Here is a 20,614-nt window from a genome sequence, read left to right as displayed (position 1 = left end):
CTGCCCTGGGGGGGGGGGGAGCCCTGCTGCAACACGCGTGGGGGGGCCTGTCCTGGGGGAGCCTGCAGCACGCGTGGGAGGTGGGGAGCCCTGCTGCAACACGCGTGGGGGGCGGGGGGGGCCTGTCCTGGGGGCGCCTGCAGCACGCGTTGGGGGGGTGGGGAGCGCTGCTGCAACACGCGTGGGGGGAGGCTGTCCTGGGGGAGCCTGCAGCACGCGTGGGAGGTGGGGACCTTGCAGCGGGGGAGGGGGGGCAGGACCCGGGGGGGGGCAGGCTCTTGCACTGAGCGGAGCAGCAGATGGGGCAAGCGGAGGAGCTGCCGCCCCGCGGTGCTGGGGGAGACCTGGTCCTGGAGCACGAGCAGCGCTTACTTTGTGCCCGGGCTGAGCCGCGGCACCGCTGAGCTTGGCAGGCCCTGGCCCCGGCCCCCGTTTCTTTACAGCTTAGGCCCGGGGCGGGGGGAGCGAGCCCGGGGGACGGTCTCCGGGGCGGCCTCTGACAGCCGGCGGGAGGCGCGGGGGCTGCCCGGCAGAGCCGGGGCGGACAGAGCCGCCCGCTCCGGGCGCGGCGCGGCTGGAGCCCAGGAGGGCGGTGCCTGTGGGCTCGGAGCGGGGGGGCAGATGGTGCCGGGGCGGGGCTCGCTGGCTCCGGCTGAGCTGCAAGTTGCGATGGGCTTTCCAAGTGGAGGGTGGGGAAGGCTTGTCACCGCCACGGCCCCTGGGTTCCCTGAGCTCGGGCAGGTCCATCCCGCCAGGTTTGCAAGTGGTGACTTTCCGGGTGCTCAGTGGGATTTTATTGGTATCTACTCAGTGCCCAGGATTTTTTTTCTTAAGTTTGAGTTGGCTTTTTAAAAACTAGGACACTTAAAAATACTCCCATGTTAATTATTTACACTAAATTGACCCCCAGGTGCGGAGATACAAAATCGAGTCGGTGATAAAATCATAGTTGCATTACAAGTATTAGTCTCTTGCCTTGCAGATTGCCAGACAAAACTGACAGCTAAGGAGAACATTAGTTGTGGATAAGTGCAACATACATTATCTTTCCAGACTACATTCCCGTTATTAATAATGGACATTTTTTGTTTTTTTGGTGTTTAGGGAAAGTAAGACATTGAACCGTAACTACTATTTGTCAATGAATTCTGATCCTGCCAGGCAAGCCTTATTACAACCAACAAAACCAGATAGTCAAGGCTGAGCATTCATACACACATACAGCAACCCTAAAATTCTGCAGTATTTTAAGGGTTAATTTTTACAGCAGGCGCATACGATAATTGTTAGCCATAGGTATAGGGCAGGGGTCGGCAACCTTTCAGAAGTGCTGTGCCGAGCCTTCATTTATTCACTGTAATTTAAGGTTTCGCGGGCCAGTAATACATTTTAACGTTTTTAGAAGGTCTCTTTCTATAAGTCTATACTATATAATTAAACTATTGTTGAATGTAAAGTAAATAAGGTTTCTAAAATGTTTAAGAAGCTTCATTTAAAATTAAATTAAAATGCAGAGCCCCCCTGGACTGGTGGCCAGGACCCGGGCAGTGTGAGTACCACTGAAAACCAGCTTGCGTGCTGCCTTCGGCACTCGTGCCATAGGTTGCCTACCCCTGGTATAGGGTTTTTTTTGTTTTGTTTTTTTTTTTAAGCAAGGCTACCAAAAGAGGAACCATCCCTGCCTTCTGCAAAACTGCAAAAAAACATACCTGTTCTAAAGACGATCTGAGATAGAGAATTGCATTGTGCCCTTTTTGCATCATGATAAAAGGCCTGAAAAAAAACTTAAATGATTTATTCTGCTTGGTTTTACCTTAGAAATATCAAGAATAACAGGATGACTCTTCTTTGCTTTTGCTATGGATCAATGAACTAGACTGGAAGCTTTCATATCCCTCCATTGAAAGAGTAGGAATGTTGAATCACAAGTGCTTTGGTCTCTCTTGGTGTTTGTGCTGATGTCATCTTACTAGTTCTCCAGTCATCCATTGAGCCTTTGAGGAAATACAGGTTAGGCAAGACCTGAATTTCTAGTAAGAGAGAGTAAGCAGAATAAAGCCATTTGGGCCATCGTAGACATATACTTTTTTTTAACCTTTGCAGAAAGGTATACTTTCATTGAAGGGCTCCTGGCAAGTCAGAACAATCCTCGCTATGCTTACACATGTACCTAGGGCTACCCTGATCGCACAAGAAATTTTAGGAACTAGGCTGTCATTTTATTTAAAACTTACTATGCAATAGTTATGTTGACATGAGTTATATGAATGAGTTAAACTCAGTTTATATTGTGCCGCTGCAATGAGATTAATGGGGGGTACAAGGGAGTTAACATTTGTCTGCAGACCCAGGAAAACAGTACTGCTTTAGCTACACTCAGTTCACAGGCATGAAAGCTAGAAACTTTCTCCCAGCCTGGGTAGACAGACACATGCTAGCTCTGCTTGAGCTAGAATGCTAAAACTAGCGGTGTGGGTGTCGCAGCATGAGCTAGTCACCCAAGTATAAGCCTGTTTGACCCCCTGGGTTTGGGTGGCTGGCCCATCCCACGCTGTTCCTAACACTGCTACTTTTAGGCTTTGTCTATGCTGCCAATTGAACGACAAAACTTTTGTTCACAGGTGCTTAAAAAAGCTTCTCCCCTCCCCCCCCAAGACAAAAGTTTTGCGGCGGAAGTATTGTTCAGCAAAAGTGCCGACAAACAGCATTTACACGGCTGTGTCGCTAAAAGCTGTGTAGTGTAGACAAAGCCTGAGTGAGCAGAGCCAACGTGTCTGTCTACCTGGCCTGGGATGCATGCTCCCAGCTGCAGTGTTCCTTTAGAGTGAATTCCAGACCCCGTTGAAGTCAATGGCAAAACTCCCATTGACTTCAATGGAGTCAGGGTTTCAACCTATTTTTTTTTTAATCTTAGATTCTGCACAATCTGCATATGGATGGGATGAGGGTCATGTAGAGCAGACCAGATTTGGCCTATGGGACATGTTAGACACCTCTGGTGTAGACAGACAGATACTGCATAGACTAGTGAACCAAACCTAGAAACAGAACCGCAAGACCCTGCCCAAGAAGAGGTAGCATCCTGTTACACAATGATATTTTTCTCCATATGTACTGAAGATACTAAAGTATGTTTGTCTGCTCTTCATAAGAGGACACTGGCATTTTGAACTCACGCTTTTGATTTCTTCTCCAGCCCAGTTTTGCAGTCCCTTTGTATGTAGACTGCTATTGATGTCAATGGGAGTTTTATGTAGCCAAGTGCTTCAAGATCGGTTGTCAGGATAGGCAGGCAACAGATACCAGTATTTGAAGTGACATTATGTGTCATTTTGGATGCTGTACGTTGTAAGTTTACGGTCCAAAAGTTAGAACATAAAGCAGAGTTTTCCCAAAAGCTCTAAGGTGGTAACCTCACATGTTTGCTTTCTTAACCCTGCACCAACTTTTCTGAAAGTCACAGTTAAAACCAAAACAGTTAAAGCTGTATTTATCAATACCCACACCATATGTTCCAATTTTGGGGACACATGCGGAGAATGTTTGAAGGCTCCCCACAACTGTTGACTAGTATTTTGAGTGAAACCTTGTAAAGTCCCATTGAAATGACCTGGGTTTTTATATTTCCATTCCTTTTGTTCTATATCTGAAATATGTAACAACTATGCTGTAAATGGTACTATGGAAAATTCTACTTCAATTAATACTGGATTGTGGTCCAGCAGGACTAAATCCAAACACTGGATCAAAACCATCCTATTATTATCTAGTTTCATCTTATTTTATGTATCTCAAATTTTGCTTTTCTTTTAATGACTTTTCACATTAAAATGTGAAAGTCTGAAGACACATTTTACTTGGAATGGGCCCATTTTCACTCAAACACAAGCCAATTTACACTGGATAGGAAGTTCGTTTTTAAGCTAAAAATTGGGACACGCGGCAGTTTCTGAATCATGATAAAATGCCACCATTTAGTTTTTCAAGGATTTTTGCTTGGCATTATGAATATTTCGAACACCAACTGTCAGGCATTGGGAACTTTATCAATATTTGTATGGCTCTCCATTCTCAAAGACTTCTGGGTGCTGCTGAAAAACATGTCTTAAAACCATAGGCAAAATGTCTAGCAAATAAAGTCGGTGACAAAATAAATCAACCCCTCACCAAAACAAGTCCCTTAAAAGAACAAAAGTGTGTGTTTGTGTGCTTGGGGGGAAACGAAAGTCAGCAGCATGAGACCACTGATCACACACAGCTACCACAATGGGACATAGTATATCCACACTACAGCTGTCCAGTATTAGGAGGTAGCTGTGTTAGTCTGTGTCCACAAAAACAACAAGGAGTCTGGTGGCACCTTAAAGACTAACAGGTTTATTTGGGTGTAAGCTTTCGTGGGTAAAAAAACCAAGTGAGGTTTTTCACCCACGAAAGCTTATGCCCAAATAAATCTGTTAGTCTTTAAGGTGCCCCCAGACACTACAGCTGCGAGATGAGTCCCAGCACAGATCACCCGAGCTCTCGCTCAGCTAACGCATGAAAAAACGAACAAACCCAGCATGGACATTGCTGCACGGGCAGCAGTTTGAGCCAGTGCAAGCCCACCAGACTGCTGGGTCCAAGCTTGGGGAGCTAGCCCAAACCACCGCCGCCGGGGCTGCAACATCCACACTGCTATTTTTAGCATACTAGCTCAAGCTGAGCTAGCACAAGTCTGTCTACCCACCCGGAATCACACCTCCCAACTACAGTGTAGACACATCCACTTGACAGCTCTTTCCTCAGACGGGCACCGTACACGGTTGGCAAGCCCTTGAGGCACACTAGTTGGATAACAAGCGGCTAATGCAGTTCACTAATGTGGGCCTCATACCGCTGCACTCTGTGCTGCAGTAATCTACAACTGGGTATCAGTGCAGGCCCTAGTAAAGTACATATATATACACAGCTCACTGTTGCCAACTCTTGCAATTTTATTGCAAGTCTCGCAATATTTGGTATTTTTTCTTAAGGCTCAGCTCCTTCAGTAAAGTGATTACAAAAGAATCTCAGCTTTCATTTAAAAAAAAAAAGTTTCTTGCCCTCATTGCAGAGAAAAACTTGAAAACCTGACCCCAGCGTACCTAACCAGTGCAAACCCTTTTGCAGACACTCTTATTTTGATTTAAGAATGGTATTTTTTTTAAAAAAAGGTTTAGCTTAAGTTTATTGGGAACTGGCTTAAGTTAAACAGAAATAAGCCCCTCAACGCCAAAATAAGAGTGTCCACACAGAGGTTTGCACTAGTTTAACTAAATCAGTTTAAAAAATTTTTTAAGTTAAATTGGTGCAACTTCCCTGTGTAGACAAGACCTAACTGTGCAGAGGTAGTTGTTATTTCTAGCTTACAGGTCCAGTAACACTCAGTCCAAAATGTACGTGTGGTGTAGTATTTTGGAAGAGGGTTGCATGTCTCAGTTTTGGCCCTACCTCACCCCCATCTTTGTTGCTCCAGTGTTTCTCCTTTTATTGCTTTTGTAGCAGTGACAAATGGGATAGAGGCAGTGGGCAAAGAAAAATGCCACTTTCAGTTTGGGTAGTTTGTAGAGACATCACTGTGACACTACACCTCATATTCTTCATAGAGATATTGTCATGATATGAATATGGCATAACTAAGATGTGTTCTGTGCAAGATGGGGCATGTGAGATATCATTGGAAAGGTTATTTACTGAATATGATTATCCTGTTTGTATGCATGTATCATTTCTGTATCTGAAGTTAGGAATATTGACTATGTAACAATTACAAGTGGGTTTACATCTGGGGAATGCCCAACAGACAGAAGGCAAACAATAGGACTTTGACTCATGGCTGGTGTGACACTGCAGGGCCATGTGATCATGTCACCTGGAACTGGACTCCATCTTAGACTACTAGTATTTTTCCACTAATAGGGAGTGGAGAACAAACTGGGAAACTAAGGATTCCTGCCACATGTAAATCCTATTTAAGGCAGGGAAGTGAGTTAATCAGGGTTCATTCTTCACTGAATCCCCACTCAGGATGACTACTGGAAACATCTAAGAAACAAAGACAAAAAGGGGGAGGGAGAAGAGCTGAGCCCAGGCTGGAAAGGGTGTCTGGCCTATGAAATAAATGCCTAAAACAACATTTAGGGTGAGAAGTTACTACTTGTAACCAGTTTCTTGTGTGTCTTAAGCTTACATTGCGGTTTTTGTTTTATTTGCTAAGTAATCTGCTTTGATCTGTTTGCTATCCCATATAATCACTTATAATCTACCTTTTGTAGTTAATAAACTTGTTTTTGTTTATTCTAAAAGCAGTTTGTGGAATTCCTAAGGAGGGCGGGGAAAGCTTTGCATATCTTCCTCCACATTGAAGAAGGGGGCGAATTTCATTCGTTTACGCTGTACAGTTCTCAGTGCAGCGCAAGACAAAACAACTTTGGGTTTACACTCCAAAGGGGGTGTGCACTTGAGTGCTGGGCAAATCCCCAGCTGAGTCTTCCCATACAGAGCTGATCTCAGCGTCTGTGTCTTTCTGCAGCTGGGTGTTTGCTGGAGGAGGCTTCAGGGCCTGGCTTAGCAGGACAATGTAAGGGAGCCCAGACTGGTGGAACATGCGGGCTCAGTGGTACCCCAGTACATCAGGTGGCACCTTGGAGTGGAGGGTAACTCATCACGATCACTAATGCACAGCTTTATTATACCCCTGAAATCCAGCACAGTCTGTCACAAATATAAACTATTCCATAATGGGGCAGACCCCAAGAGTTTGACTCTGCTCTCTCTCTCTCTCTGCTCTAACTCAAGAGTAACTCCACTGAAGTCTCTAAAGTTATACTAATGTTAAAAGACTAAGAGAGATGAATCTGGCAGCAAGGACCCAATTTTCCACTGCCTTGCATTTCGGTGCATTCGCACCTGTGCAAAGTTCATTTAAAATACTACCACTTCTGAATTCTTCACTCACACCAGTGGTAGCATTTTACACCACACTTCTCACAGGTGTTAAATGACTACACAAGGTGCAAGGTAGCAGAATCAGGCCCCGAGCACCATGGATTTCAGTTAGAGTTGTGGGAGATCAGGATCCTGCAGGGAGCTGAGTTCTTTGAAAATCTGGCCCCAATTATGGGTATTAAGCACTTAAAAATCTGGCCTTAAGTGATTACATTCCTAACTACCTGGAAGCAGTCAGTAACCTCCTGATTTCTAGGCACATCCATTAGCTACATAAACACTTCCACCTACAAACACTTTTTTCCCAGGGAAAATCCCCAAGTTTTTGTTGGATTAAAAGCAATAATTTACTAACACCTTTATTTCTTTTGACCATAGAGCTGCAACAGTTGTAACTGGTACACCCAAAGCTCTCAGGCTGGCCTTTATACTGCATTGTGGGTATCTGCAAAACACAATGGCTTAGCTATAAACCGAGCACTGGGGGAATACCTCTAAAATTTTTCTGCACATATTTGCTCAGATCAATAACACTGAATCCACTTCAGCTGTGTTTTCATTTACTTTTAGAAAATATTATAGTAAATGAGAGTAGCAGCAGGAATGTTTATGGAAACAGTTTAAAGCCAGTTTTAGAGAGTATTTGCAGAATGCAAATTTTTCATCTCAGAAACACAAGTATTTGTACTGGAAACTTTGAGTTGAAGTTATATTAACCCACACAAGGAACAAAAGCAATCGTCTCTGATCTGTGTGTTCAAACGCCACACCTCTCCACTTACACACACTCGTCTGTTTGTGTGTCACCCCACCCCCCTCATCTGCTCTGCCAATGGTGCCAGCTTCAACACTTTATTTGTCCACTTCTCCCACAGCATTTCTAAACTTCCTGCACTGTTCTCTGCCTAGAGCTTCCTCCAGTGCAGGATCCGGCCCAACTCAGGAACTCCTGCATAGAGCTTATAGCAGTCCTGCTGCAGGGATCACAAAACAGAATGCGGGCCCTGGAACATAAGATTACTATCCTCTGCATTCAAATTCCTCTTGAAAGCCTACTTGCACCATGACACCTATCAACACGGTCTGGTTATGGCAAGGTTATACACACTTGGAGATAACCTGAATATAACAAAAGAAACAACAACATTGTTGTCCCAAGGTGTGGACAATTACCACTTTACTTATATTCTCCTTTCTCTGGCTTCTACAGTCTGTAGCAGGGGTCGGCAACCTTTCAGAAGTGGTGTGCCGAGTTTTCATTTATTCACTCTAATTGAAGGTTTTGTGTGCCAGTCATACATTTTAACCTTTTTAGAAGGTCTCTTTCTAGAAGTCTATAATATATAACTAAACTATTGTTGTATGTAAAGTAAATAAGGTTTTAAAAATGTTTAAGAAGCTTCATTTAAAATTAAATTAAAATGCAGAGCCCCCCGGACCGGTGGCTAGGACCTGGGCAGTGTGAGTGCCACTGAAAATCAGCTCGCATGCTGCTTTCGGCACATGTGCCGTAGGTTGCCTACCCCGGTCTATAGTCTACTACAGGCTATTTGGGGCAGAGATTGTCCTGTTTGGACAGTGCATCATACACCTAACAGATATAAAACAAACAATAACAACTAATCAACACAACTCATACCTTAGACCCGGTATGCTCACAACAGCTTCTGAATGATCTACAGGCCAAAAATTAGTTACAGATAATACTTGAGGGGGAAAAAAATCAAACAACGAAAATTCAAGCAAATTATAACCTGCTCCTGGACGAATAGGCTAAATTCATAGAATAAGTTTATATACTATGAAATATTTGCTGAGTTCAGGATTTTATAACAGAAAAGCCATCAGACATCCAACTACAGATGCTGCTACCGATTACCTACATGCTGGAATAACAGGAAGTGTGATATAAATAAAAGGAATGGTGTTGGAAAGTTGCTTCACCCAGACTGATGTATTCCTATCTTAATTATGCTATGGAAAGGTCAAATCTGGATCCATGCTTATGGATGGAAAATTTGCTTTTATAAACTAATCTCTCCCAAACACAAGATCTGAGAAATTAAAATGATTTTTTCCTCCTGAGATCTTGGGCTCCAAATCTGATTTTAAAGCAGTCTTATGGAGAGGTCATGAAATTTTACTAGTCCAGTCCCAAATCTACTCAGTTTAGTCTCCAGTCCTGCAGCGAGAATCACAGGAGTGCCCCCATGGTTCTCACTGCAGGACTGGGGCTCCCTCTAGGACTCATATACAAGCGTGTGACTCAGTCTCTGTGTTTAGGCTGTAATGGGGGTGGTGAGGAGTCCCAGCACCTTTGGACAGACACTGGTCTGCTCTGAGAATGCCTCTTTAGCTCAACATTTGTGCTGGTATCAGAGGGGTAGCCATGTTAGTCTGGATCTGTAAAAGCAGCAAAGAGTCCTGTGGCACCTTATAGACTAACAGACGTATAGGAGCATGAGCTTTCGTGGGTGAATACCCACTTCGTCGGATGCATGTGCTGGGGGAGCAGTGTCTGCTACATTCCTTTAAATGTTGCAGCATTCCCTCCACACACCCCTAGTGTGGGCAGCTAGCCAGGTTTGTCCCTTCCCCTCACTTTCAGCCAACTTACTCTTTGGGGAGCAACTCAGAAGCAGCCCCTGTACTCCCTTAAACTCGGAGACTGTGATTCTTTAGAGAGCTGCATAACAGCAGGGAGAAATTCCTTACCTGTTCCCCATTCCATGCTGCCCAAACAGACTAGCCACAATCCAGCCATAGCACGGCTCAATGATAAGGGAAAAGGGAAAACATCATAGGAAAACTTATCAGCTGGAAGGATGAGGAACGGAGAGAGAAGCAACAGCCAGGTACCAAATAGCCTCTTTAGGACTACAGCTGCTTGTCTATACTAAATTTAAAGGACCAGAGATGAGACATGCAGGCTGGGAAAGTGTCCTGTTAAAAGGTGATCCTGCCTTTAGAAGTTTAAAAAAGATGACCAGGGAGTTGAAAAGTGGTGCTTGTAGGGAAAAGGGCAAAGACAGAGAGAAAACTCCAGGATGGAACCTGAAATAGCCGTGTCCTTTTGTTGTTTGCAGTGTTGTTGTAGCCATGTTGGTTCCAGGGTATTAGAGAGACCAGGTGGGTGAGGTCATATCTTTAATTGGGCCACCTTCTGTTGGTGAACGAAACAAGCTTTCGAGCTTAACAGAGCTCTTCTTCAGGTTTGGGAAAGGTACTCTGTGTTAGCTTGAAGGCCTGTCTCTCTCACCAACAAAAGTTGGTCCAATAAAATATATGACCTCACACACATTGTCTCTCTAGTGTTTTCCCCCCTGATATTATGTTTCTAATAAGCACAGAGATGTAATTTTGACATCAACCCCGTACTGTTTAATATACTACCTGCACATCACACCTTCGCATGCTTTCTCAGGAGGGGCAGATGCAAAAGTTATTATTTATTTGTACTACAGTAGTGCTTAGAGATCCCACCAAAATTGGGGCATTGTTGTGCAAAGCCTTGTATACACATATAACGAGAGACAGCCCGTGCCCTGAAAAGTTTACAATCTTAATCAATAGGACAAAGAGCGAGAGGGGAAAAGGTTTACCTAAGGTCATACTGCAGGCCAATGGCTGAGCAAAGAATAGAACTCCCATCTCCTAAAACCTAGTGTGGTGGCCGATCCTCTAGACCACATTCTCTCTCCAGGGGGTAAAAATGGCATGATGCATAAGTTGTCCCATGGCTAATATACCAAAAGAGCTGGAAATGCAAACTTCTTTAATTTTGGGTTGAGGAACCAGACAGAGTTGTCCCTACCACCTTTATTATAAATTAGGGTCACCTGTCCATGTAGCTATTTCCTACTATTAGAAATTATTCCTGTGGCAAATATCTTGAAAACCTTTTGTTTAATACATAGGACACATACAAATATAGAAACCCTTGAATCAACTCAGTTTTTCACCTTGCTGGTTTAATAACGTGATCCAATGGCTGGAAATTGAAGACAGACAAATTCAGAATGGAAACAAAACAAATATTTAACAGTGAAGATAATTAACCATTGGAACAATTTACCAAGGGTCATGGTGGATTCTTCATCACTGACCATTTTAAAATCAAGTTTGGATGTTTTTCTATAAGATCTAGGAATTATTTTGGGGGAAGCTCTATGACCTGTGTTATATAGGAGGTCAGACTAGATCAGTGGTTTTCGACCCCAGGGGTCCACAGACAATGTCTAAGATTTCCAAAGGGGGCCGCACCTACATTTGACATTTTTTTAGAGGTCTGTAAATGAAAAAAGGATGAAAACCAATCAACTAGATTAACACAATGGTTCCTCCTGGCTTGGATTCGGTCAGTCTAATTATACATTTTTATTTCTCCATTTTGTGTGGATAATGTTAATTGTTTTCCTTTAATACTCATCTTGTACTTTATATGGTATTTTATTTGTCTATCCAAAAAAGCTCTCACAATGGCCGAGAAGAATTCTTCAAAACTGATTTACATTGTACACAGAGGCTCCCCGTCAGGATCAGACCCATGATGCTGGGTGCTGTACAAACAAATGTACACACAGTTCCTGCCCCATAGACTTTTCAGTCTAACGCTCTGATTTCACAAGTGTCTCTGTATAAATGAACCCGCGGGGCTCTGCACAGGTACAGGGATCTGCCTGAGCAAAAGCCAGCTGCAGGGCAGGTGACATATGGAGGGTTCGGGAAAAGAGAAACCATCACATAAGACAATTTAATAGACACATTTGTGTCTATAAAAATAAATGATAATAAATAGATAAAGTGAGCTTAGAGTGTTGGAGCCAAGATGGGTCTTGAGAGGGGATCTGAAGGCCAAGAGGATAATGACTTTATTGATCAATTCAGAGAGGACGCTCAATGCATAATGGGTACAGATTTGTGTGGGAAGCTGATAAATGAGACTGGGATCTCTGGCAGAACTAAGGAGGTGGAGTGTGGGGCCCACACGATATGAGACAAGAGCAGACCAGTAGGAAAAGACACAGCTGTGGGGGACCAGAGCTTGAACCTGACCAAGAGGAAGGCATGAGCCACTGGCAGGAGTCAAAGAGGATTCATTTTAAAAGGTTCTGCCAAACCTTAAATGAAAACAGAACGGTTTCCATTATTTCTTAAAATGTCAATAAAGCTTGATGTATTTAACCACAGCTAGCAACCCAAACAACACTGCGCTGGGAAATGAAACTGAGGAGAAAAGGAGAACCAACCAGTCTGTTTTTATTCTCCAAGGAGAGGGAACGGGGAAAAAACAAACAAACATTGACAAGTCAGTGTGTTTAACCAGTTCTTTCAGGTTAAATCTGCTGTGTGCTCAGGAGCAGAAGGGCAGAAATCTTGCTGTACGGGGGAATGTTACACTTGGGAAACTGCTTTATTTACAGCATTTCTTTTTTCCTTCTGTGCTGAGCCAGAGCCAGAGCCAGCCAGAGAGCTTCTGCGGTCTGGGGAGTGTCTATAAATAGAAGGTGAAGTGTACTAATACCAATAGGGTGCGTCATAATGTCCCTCCCTGAGACTCACTCCCTGCAGCAGCCCTGGCCACAGCAGGAGCAGCAGAACTGGTAGCTGCAGCAGCACCTAGGCGGAGGCTCCTTTCCTGCTGCTCTGCACGACACAGGCTGCTGCTGGCTGCCTTTTGTGTCCTCTCTACCAAGAGCCCTTTTCCTGGAGCTGGGAGAATGCAGGAGGGAGGAGGAGGGGAAGGAGGTTGCCCATTGACTGCTGCAGTCAATCACAGGAAAGAATGAGCAACCCATTGTATTAGCCTGAATTGCATTGCCTGCCTGTCACAAAAAGCCATGCTACTTACATGCCAGTTGCATGTCACTGCCTGAGAAATTCACCCATATCTGCTTGGGTGGGTGCCCACGTCACTCAGCGTGTCTGGGATTCGCTGGAAGTTGGGAGGATGATTTGAAGTCCTCCCGAGCGGTTTGTTCCCCCAGCACTGTGTGTCAGAGGGGGTGGCAGCGCCGCACTGTTAACATCCTGGGTGTTCACTGCCCTTGGGCTATCTCCACTGCACTTCAACCACCATTATCAAGGGTTGGTGGCCACCCTCTAAAGCCTTGTCTGCCCCTGGGGTGTTTCTAGCCCAGGGGCTCTCAAACTTCCTTGCACCGTAACCCCCTTCTGACAACAAAAACTACTAGGCGACCCCAGCAGGGGGGGCCGAAGCCTGAGCCCGCCTGAGCCCCACAATCCCAGGTGGGGAGGCTACAGCTGAAACCCCAAGGCTTCAGCCACAGGCCGGGGGACCTGTAACCTGAGCCCCACCACCCCGGGCAGTGGGGCTTGGGCTTCAGCCCTGGTGACGCCATTAAAACGGGGTCCCAACCCACAGTTTGAGAACCAGTGTTCTAGTCAAAATCTCCCAGCGTTGCTAACATCAAGTGCAGCTGGGCTGGAGGGTGCCCTGGCATAGACAATGCTCCTCTAGCTACTGACATTTTTAACCCAATGTCTTCTAACCCTACACAGAGCTGGTCTGAATGACAGATGTTAAAAAACTCAGTGCAGGCCGGAGCCTCGGGCTCCTTCTATTAGCACCACTGATAGAGCTACACCAGGGTTAGCACTGGTGGAACATTTATGCAAAAATCCTAGTACAGGCAACATGCCTATCTGAAGCGAGGGGAGACTCTTCTCCCCTTTTAAATTTAGTATCCCACTGTTTTCCTTTTTTCATCTCATGCTACAGCAGAAGCTGTTCTGCCAGCCATCCTCCTGTCTCATTAGTGAAGACGTCCGGTTCTTTTAAAGTTGTTTATTTTTATGTCTGACCCTTGTAAATCTTTTTCACTCCCTGGGCTTCACTTGTTATTTTTAAGCTAGTCTCTGTCTGACAGCTTCTTTTTTCACCTATTTCCCCCCTTGTTTCTCTACCCCATGTGTTTTAGGCCCCATCCTACAACCAGTTATGCCCAGTGTTTCTGCTGCGTAGACTAGCTCCCGTATAGCACTTTTCATCGGTAGATCTCAAAGTGCTTTACAAAGGAGGTAGATATCATTATAAATCTCTTCGCTTTCCCATCCTAAGTTTCTTTCTTTTTTCCCTTTCTTGGTGTGATGCAGTTTCATTTGCAAGTTGCTTCTCTCCCTCCTTTGCTTTGTCCCCTTCAGTTGCTTGTAGATAATTTTTGTAAACTAGGATATATTTGGATGTATATTTCAAGTGACGGGGTAGTGTGATATCATTATAAGACCTTTTTTCCACTGGCTTACAAATATTATGAAAAAAATGGTTTTATAGATCAAAAGGGGGGTACATTTAGCTTCCTCAAAAGAGGAATTTTTATTTTTAAAATATTGGAAAAAGTGCGCAAGTGAATTTGGTCCAAAGAAGCACAATAGGTTTGTAGCAATTTCTAATTTGTATTTGATTACCTGTAACAACAAATGGACTTTTAAAAAAGAGAGGCCTCACAAGTGACATTCTGCTTTCATCAATAGAGATGAGACCCATTGGTATCTGGGAGTTGCATGGTTATAGTGCAGGAAACTTTGTAGCCTGGCATTTTTTCTCTTCTTAACGTAAGTGAACGTAGTGTTACAAAGTGGTGAAAGCTGCCGTGCGGACAACATAGACACCACCTGTGCCAGCTTCCTCACACTGCTCTATAACCATGCCTCAAGCTTGCTCTGAAAGAATGAAAGGATAGTTCAGTCACCAGGCTTGAAAGCTGCCAACAAAGGAACTGATTGTCGTGGGTGGTAGTAGCACTGTGGACACCTGTGCTCTGCAAACCAGACTGAGGCCATTAAGTCATTTAACAGAGGCCACCCAACAGCTGCTGAGTTATGACTTTTAGTTAATACTAACCTGCAGTGGATCTGAACTGGAAACCCAGAAGCACAAAGCCATTACCAGTCAACCCCGAGACCAGCTGTAGCCTGTGCTGGTGCTTTCTGTAAGTTTTTAGAAGCATTGTTTTAGCACAGCCAAGGAATGGATTTCTAAAAAGTAACACCCCTTTCTAAAAAAGGACACCCCAGCCTCTTGCCTGCCCTGAATAAGGGGCAGCTACTGCTTTCAGAGGTCATAGAGGCGACTACTAAGTTGCTTTCCCCCAGGGGCAAAAAGTAGGAAGACAGGTGCACACACTCCCACACCCCTTCCCCCCTCCACCTTCTAGTGGAACTGCCTGCCTGCCCAGAGCACAGTATACCACAGCCTTTCAAGGAAATTACTTCCCCCATGCAGCTAGGGAGGTCTGGGAGGCCCTGTGCCTTTCAGAAGCCCAAGGCCTCCCACTACTCCCCACAAGGGACTGGGCTTCTGCACTGGATCTTCCACTGGGCTGTCACAATTTTAGCCCTTAATGTTAAATGAACAGAAGCGACTCACTGGCATTAAGATCATTATACCACAGGAATACTGCAGAATCAAGATTTCCCAGAGAGCTGAATTATATTAGTTCCCCAATAATGTATGTGGACTTTCCAGATGCTCATCAGTTCTATGCTACTGTCTGATTTACTCCTGAACAATGCCCAGGTAGCCATGAACACACTTAAATAGTGGTCTAGCTACGGCTAAATGCTGCCCATGTTTATTATCAGAAGTACAGATGCAGGAACCTTGCACAAAGAGATCTGAGAAATAGCTGAGTGTATTTGGCCATTTGCAGAGATCACTGACATTTTGCACTTAAACACATGGATCCTTGGAAGGTCAGAAAGTGGGACAGACTCTGATCTCTGTTACTCCAGTGTAAATCTAAAGGCTTTCAGTGAAATGGGTTTATACAGGTTTTGATTTATACTAGCCCTGTAAACACTTTTCTTTATTTCCACTCAAAAGGGGCCGGAGGTCTTAAAACCGGTAAATAAAACATTAGCTACAGGCTGACATTAAGCTTCTGATCAAAATTTTCACAACAAAGTATAAACACCTGAAAGTAAAGCATGTCCATTGGAAATAGCCCGGGCCCCAGGAGACAGCCTGCCAGGAGCACAGAGGGGCAGGGTTCCTGTTACTTGTGCCCCTTTAAGCACAGTTTACATCCCTCTGCTCATCTGGCCATCTCCACCGGACAGTGCTTATGGGTGGCAAAGCCATGCCCCCACCTCCCACCTCCAGTCCACCCTTCCCCAGCCCTCTGTCCCCAGAATGCAGGGCTTGCCATTCTGAGCAGCCTTTCCACAGGCTGCAGCAGGGTCGGAGGAAAGCTCCTTGCACTCATGGGCGGCCAGGCAGAATCTGACCCAAAGAGATATTCATAGCATGAGCTAACTCTCAACAGGAGCAAGACAAGGCACCTGTGGGTAAGGCACTGGACTGGGTTCAGGAGGTCTGGCATTTGCATTTTTCTACCACGTCGGTAACACTTACCTGCCAGCATGGAAGGGGCTGGGATATGGCTCCCAAACCCTGTGGATCTGCAAGAAGCCAGGGCCAGCCTCCTCGGCTAGATGCACAAAAGGACTTGGGTGTTACAATGCCTAACTTAAGTGCCCTGCTGCTCAGTGTAATCCTCAGCCCTGAGTTAGGTACCCAGGCTCCTGCTACAATGCATGGGGGGAGCTGGGACCTAAGAATGGGATTCATAGAAGTCAGCAAGCTGAAGAGCAGGGCACAGCCTAAGCCTCACCTCTCAAAGGTAATTAGGCACCTAACTCTGTGCTGGAGAGAGGCACCTATCTCTGCTCGGGCCTCAGAGCTGTGAGTTAGGTGCCTGAGCCAGGTGAGTCTTTTCTCACGAAAAGCACAGAGAGGGATGTCCATCCCAGTGTAGCCAACAGCCCAGTAGTTAAGGCATTCGCCCAGGATGCAGAAGACCTGTTTGCAGGTCAGCTCTGAGATTACCTACGGGATCAGAGTCTGCAGGCAAGGTAGGTAGGGGTACACCTAGTTTGTTAAATCCCAGCAGGATGCAAGTGTGAGCAAGGTCACCGCACACTCACTGGCATCAGAATCTGCCACTCGTAGAAATGGATTTTACCAGCAGAAATTTGGGTACCTAGGGGATTTGAGTACCTACTGGATTTGAGCACCTACTTGCAGCATCTGAGTGGAGGGTTTTTTGTGGGGAGGGGTTCCTGGTCATACTTGCAGGCTAGGGGCTCTATAGGGAAGTGTGCAATCAGAGTTAGTCTGGAAGGGGCCAACTTAAAGCAAGGTGGGGTGAGCTGTGCCTCTCTGCCTTATTGAGCAGCCTGTTTCCTCTCTTTCTGGTTTTGGGTTATTGAGAGTATTTCATTATGAATTCTAAGTACAGTCATGTTATGCTGCAAGCTTTCTGCAAGAGTATTTATGTTTTAGCTAACTTCTGCGTGTGTGTAATTACAAACCCTCTTCCCAAGTATAGATCCCTAAAGCCAAGGAGAAGGTCTGTGGAAAAGGCTGCCAAGAAGATGGCTAATCCCCCTTTCTACATGAGGAGGTGGAGCTCTGCATATGGAGGGTGCCACCTTGTGTCGGCATAGTCTGGCCCTGTAAGTTTAAAAGGTCTGCCCTCTGCCTCAAACAGGCAAAGTATTTCAGGAGGGCTGTAAATGAACAAAAAGATGTGGCTTTTTACAGACAAATGGAATTTTGCTTGGATATTTTAAACAACCCTATATATGGGGACAGTATTATTGGTCTCAAAATATTCTGTCACAGTAACCAGCACTGGTTACTTCTGGCAGCAGGCAGCGCTCCACCCTACTCCCACCCACCCACCATAGTGATGAAGAACCGTTATGCTGCCCTGGCAACGAGCGATGAGGAATCACCTCCAAAGGTGGTGGAGGAGAAGCTCTATACCCCCAAGGCTGGTTGGATCGGAGCCACCACCCACCACTCCTAGGAGGAAACATAGGATAGTGGTGGTTGGTGACTCTTCTGAGGAGGACGGAGGCACCCCTCGGTCAGCTTGACATGGCATCCTGGGAAGTATGCTGCCTGACAGGCGCCCGTATCTAAGACATTATGGAAGGATTGTCAAGGACCATCTGGCCCTCTGACTATTACCCCATGCTACTCATCCATGAGGGCATTAATGATAGTGCGAGGTATGACCCTGAGCAGATCAGAAGTGACTACAGGGCTCTAGGAATGAGGGTGACGCTGGTATTCTCTTCGATCCTTCTGGTCAAGGGTAGGGACCCAGGCAGAGACAGATGAATCCTGGAGGTGAATGGTTGTAAGGATGGTGTCACCAGGAGGGCTTCAGCTTCCTGGACCACAGGATGCTGTTCCGGGAAGAAGAACTGCAAAACAGAGATGGGGTCCACCTATCATGGATGGGGAAGAGCAGATTTGGATACAGACTGGCTAACCTAGTGAGGAGGGCTTTAAACTAGGTTCTGTGGTGGCAGGAGACAAAAGCCCATAGGTAAATCAAAAAAATGGAGATCTGAGAAAAGAATTGGAATCTGGGGGGAACATGGGCTGTTATAGCAGGGATAAGGGACAGACAAGAGAGAACACAGGGAGGAAATCAAATCAGTATCTTAGATGTCTGTATACTAATGTGAGAAGTATGGGGCATAAGCAGGAAGAACTAGAAATGCTAGTTAAACACAACGATGACATAGTTGGCATTGCAGAGACCTGGCGGGATAATACACGACTGGAATATTGATACAGAAGTGTAAAGCTTGCTCAGGAGGGACAGCCAGGGAAAAAAGGGAGGTGTTGCCCTATGTATCAAAAATGTATACAACTGGACTGAGGTTAAGATGGAAATAGGAGACAGACTTGTTGAAAAACTCTGGGTAAGGATAAAAAGGGTAAAAAATAAGGATGAGGTTGTGGTAGGGGGTCTACTACATACCACCTAACCAGGAGGAAGAGACGGATGAGGCTTTTTATAAACAACTAACAAAATCATCCAAAGCACAGGGCTTGGGGATGATGGGGGACTTCAAGTACCCAGACCTCTACTGGGAAAATAATACAGCAGGGCACAGATTATCCAACAAGTTCTCGGAATGTATTGGAGACAATTTTTTATTTTAGAAGGTGAAGAAAGCTACCAGGGGAGAGGCTGTTCTAGATTTGATTTTGACAAATAGGGAAGAATTGGTTGAGAATCTGAAAGTGGAAGGCAGCTTGGGTGAAAGCGATCATGAAATGATAAGAGTTCATGATTCTAAGCTACGGTAGGAGGGAAAACAGCACACTAAAGTAAATGGATTTCAAGAAGGCAGACTTTAGCAAACTCAGGAATTTGGTACCGTATTTTCCGGCGTATAAGACGACTTTTTAAACTAAAAAACAACCCCCAAAAATCGGGGGTTGTCTTATACGCCGGGTATAAACAGCTTCGGCTGAGCCAATCCTGGGAGGGGTCTCACTGGTGTATGCTATTAATGCATACAAAGCCTGCTCGGATTGGCAAAGGTTGTAATAGCCTGCCTCTCTGACTCAGCCAATCCGAGCAGGCTTAATAGATGACACCGCTCCCGTGAACGCTCCACCCTCCTTCTCCTCCCCTTCCCCGGCTTCCCGTGAATCAAATGTTCGCGGGAAGCCTGAAAAAAGGAGCGGGCAGGTAAGCCGGGCGTGTGGGGGAGGGGGTGGGACGGCTTACCTTTTTATCTTTGTTTTTATCTTTTATCTTTGTTTTCTGCGGCGCCGGTCCCGGTGTCGGCCCGGGGAGTCGGGCCCGCGGCTGCGGCGCCGGCTCCGGTGTCGGCCGGGCCCGGGGAGCCGGGCCCCGCGGCTGCGGCGCCAGCTCCAGTGTCGGCTGGGCCCGGGGAGCCAGGCAGGGGTAAGAGGCCAGGGCCAGGGCTGGGACTGGGGCGGGGGAGGAGGGGTTGGATCGGGCAGAGGTTCTGGGGGGGCAGACAGGGGATGGGGAAGGGGGGGTTGGGTAGGCGCCGCGTGGGAGTTCCTGGGGTCTGTTGGGATGGTGGTGGATGGAGTCGGGGCAGTCGGGACAGGGAGCGGGGCAAGTTTGGCAGGGGGTGGGGTCCTGGGGGGGAGTTAGGGTTGGGGGTCTTGGGAAGGAGTGGTCAGGGGACAAGGAGCAGGGCAGGGGGGGTTATGGGTTGTGGTTTCTGAGGGGGGGCAGGATGTGGGTGGGGGGTGTACTCACTGGGCGGTTCCCTACCGGGTCTTCTGTGGTGGGTCCTTCAGCCTCGGAAGGGGGGGTAGTCTTATACGGCGAGTATAGGCCAAAACCTATGTTTTAACAGGAAAATTAGGGGGTCGTCTTATACGCCCAGTCGTCTTATACGCCGGAAAATACGGTAGATAAGATCCCTTGGGAAGCAAGTCTAACGGGAAAAACAGTTCAAGAGAATTGGCAGTTTTTCAGAGAGACGTTATGAAGGGCACAAGAGCAAACTATCTCACTGTGTAGGAAAGATAGCAAGTATGGCAGAAGACCACTCTGGCTTAACCAGGAGATCTTCCATGATCTCAAACTCAAAAAAGAGTCCCACAAGAAGTGGAAACTAGGTCAAATGACAAAGGAATTGAAACAAACCACAAGTAGGTAGGGACAAAATTAGAAAGGCCAAGGCACAAAATGATTAAACTAACTAGAGACATAAAGGGTAACAAGAAAACATTCTACAAATACATTAGAAGCAAGAGGAAGATCAAGGCCAGGGTAGGTCCGTTATTCAAGGAGGGGAGGGAGAAGGAGGACAATAACAGAAAATGTGG

The sequence above is a fragment of the Mauremys mutica genome, chromosome 3, assembly GCF_020497125.1.
Source record: "Mauremys mutica isolate MM-2020 ecotype Southern chromosome 3, ASM2049712v1, whole genome shotgun sequence".
Taxonomy (NCBI): Eukaryota; Metazoa; Chordata; order Testudines; family Geoemydidae; genus Mauremys; species Mauremys mutica.
Note: the sequence above shows the minus strand (reverse complement) of the source record.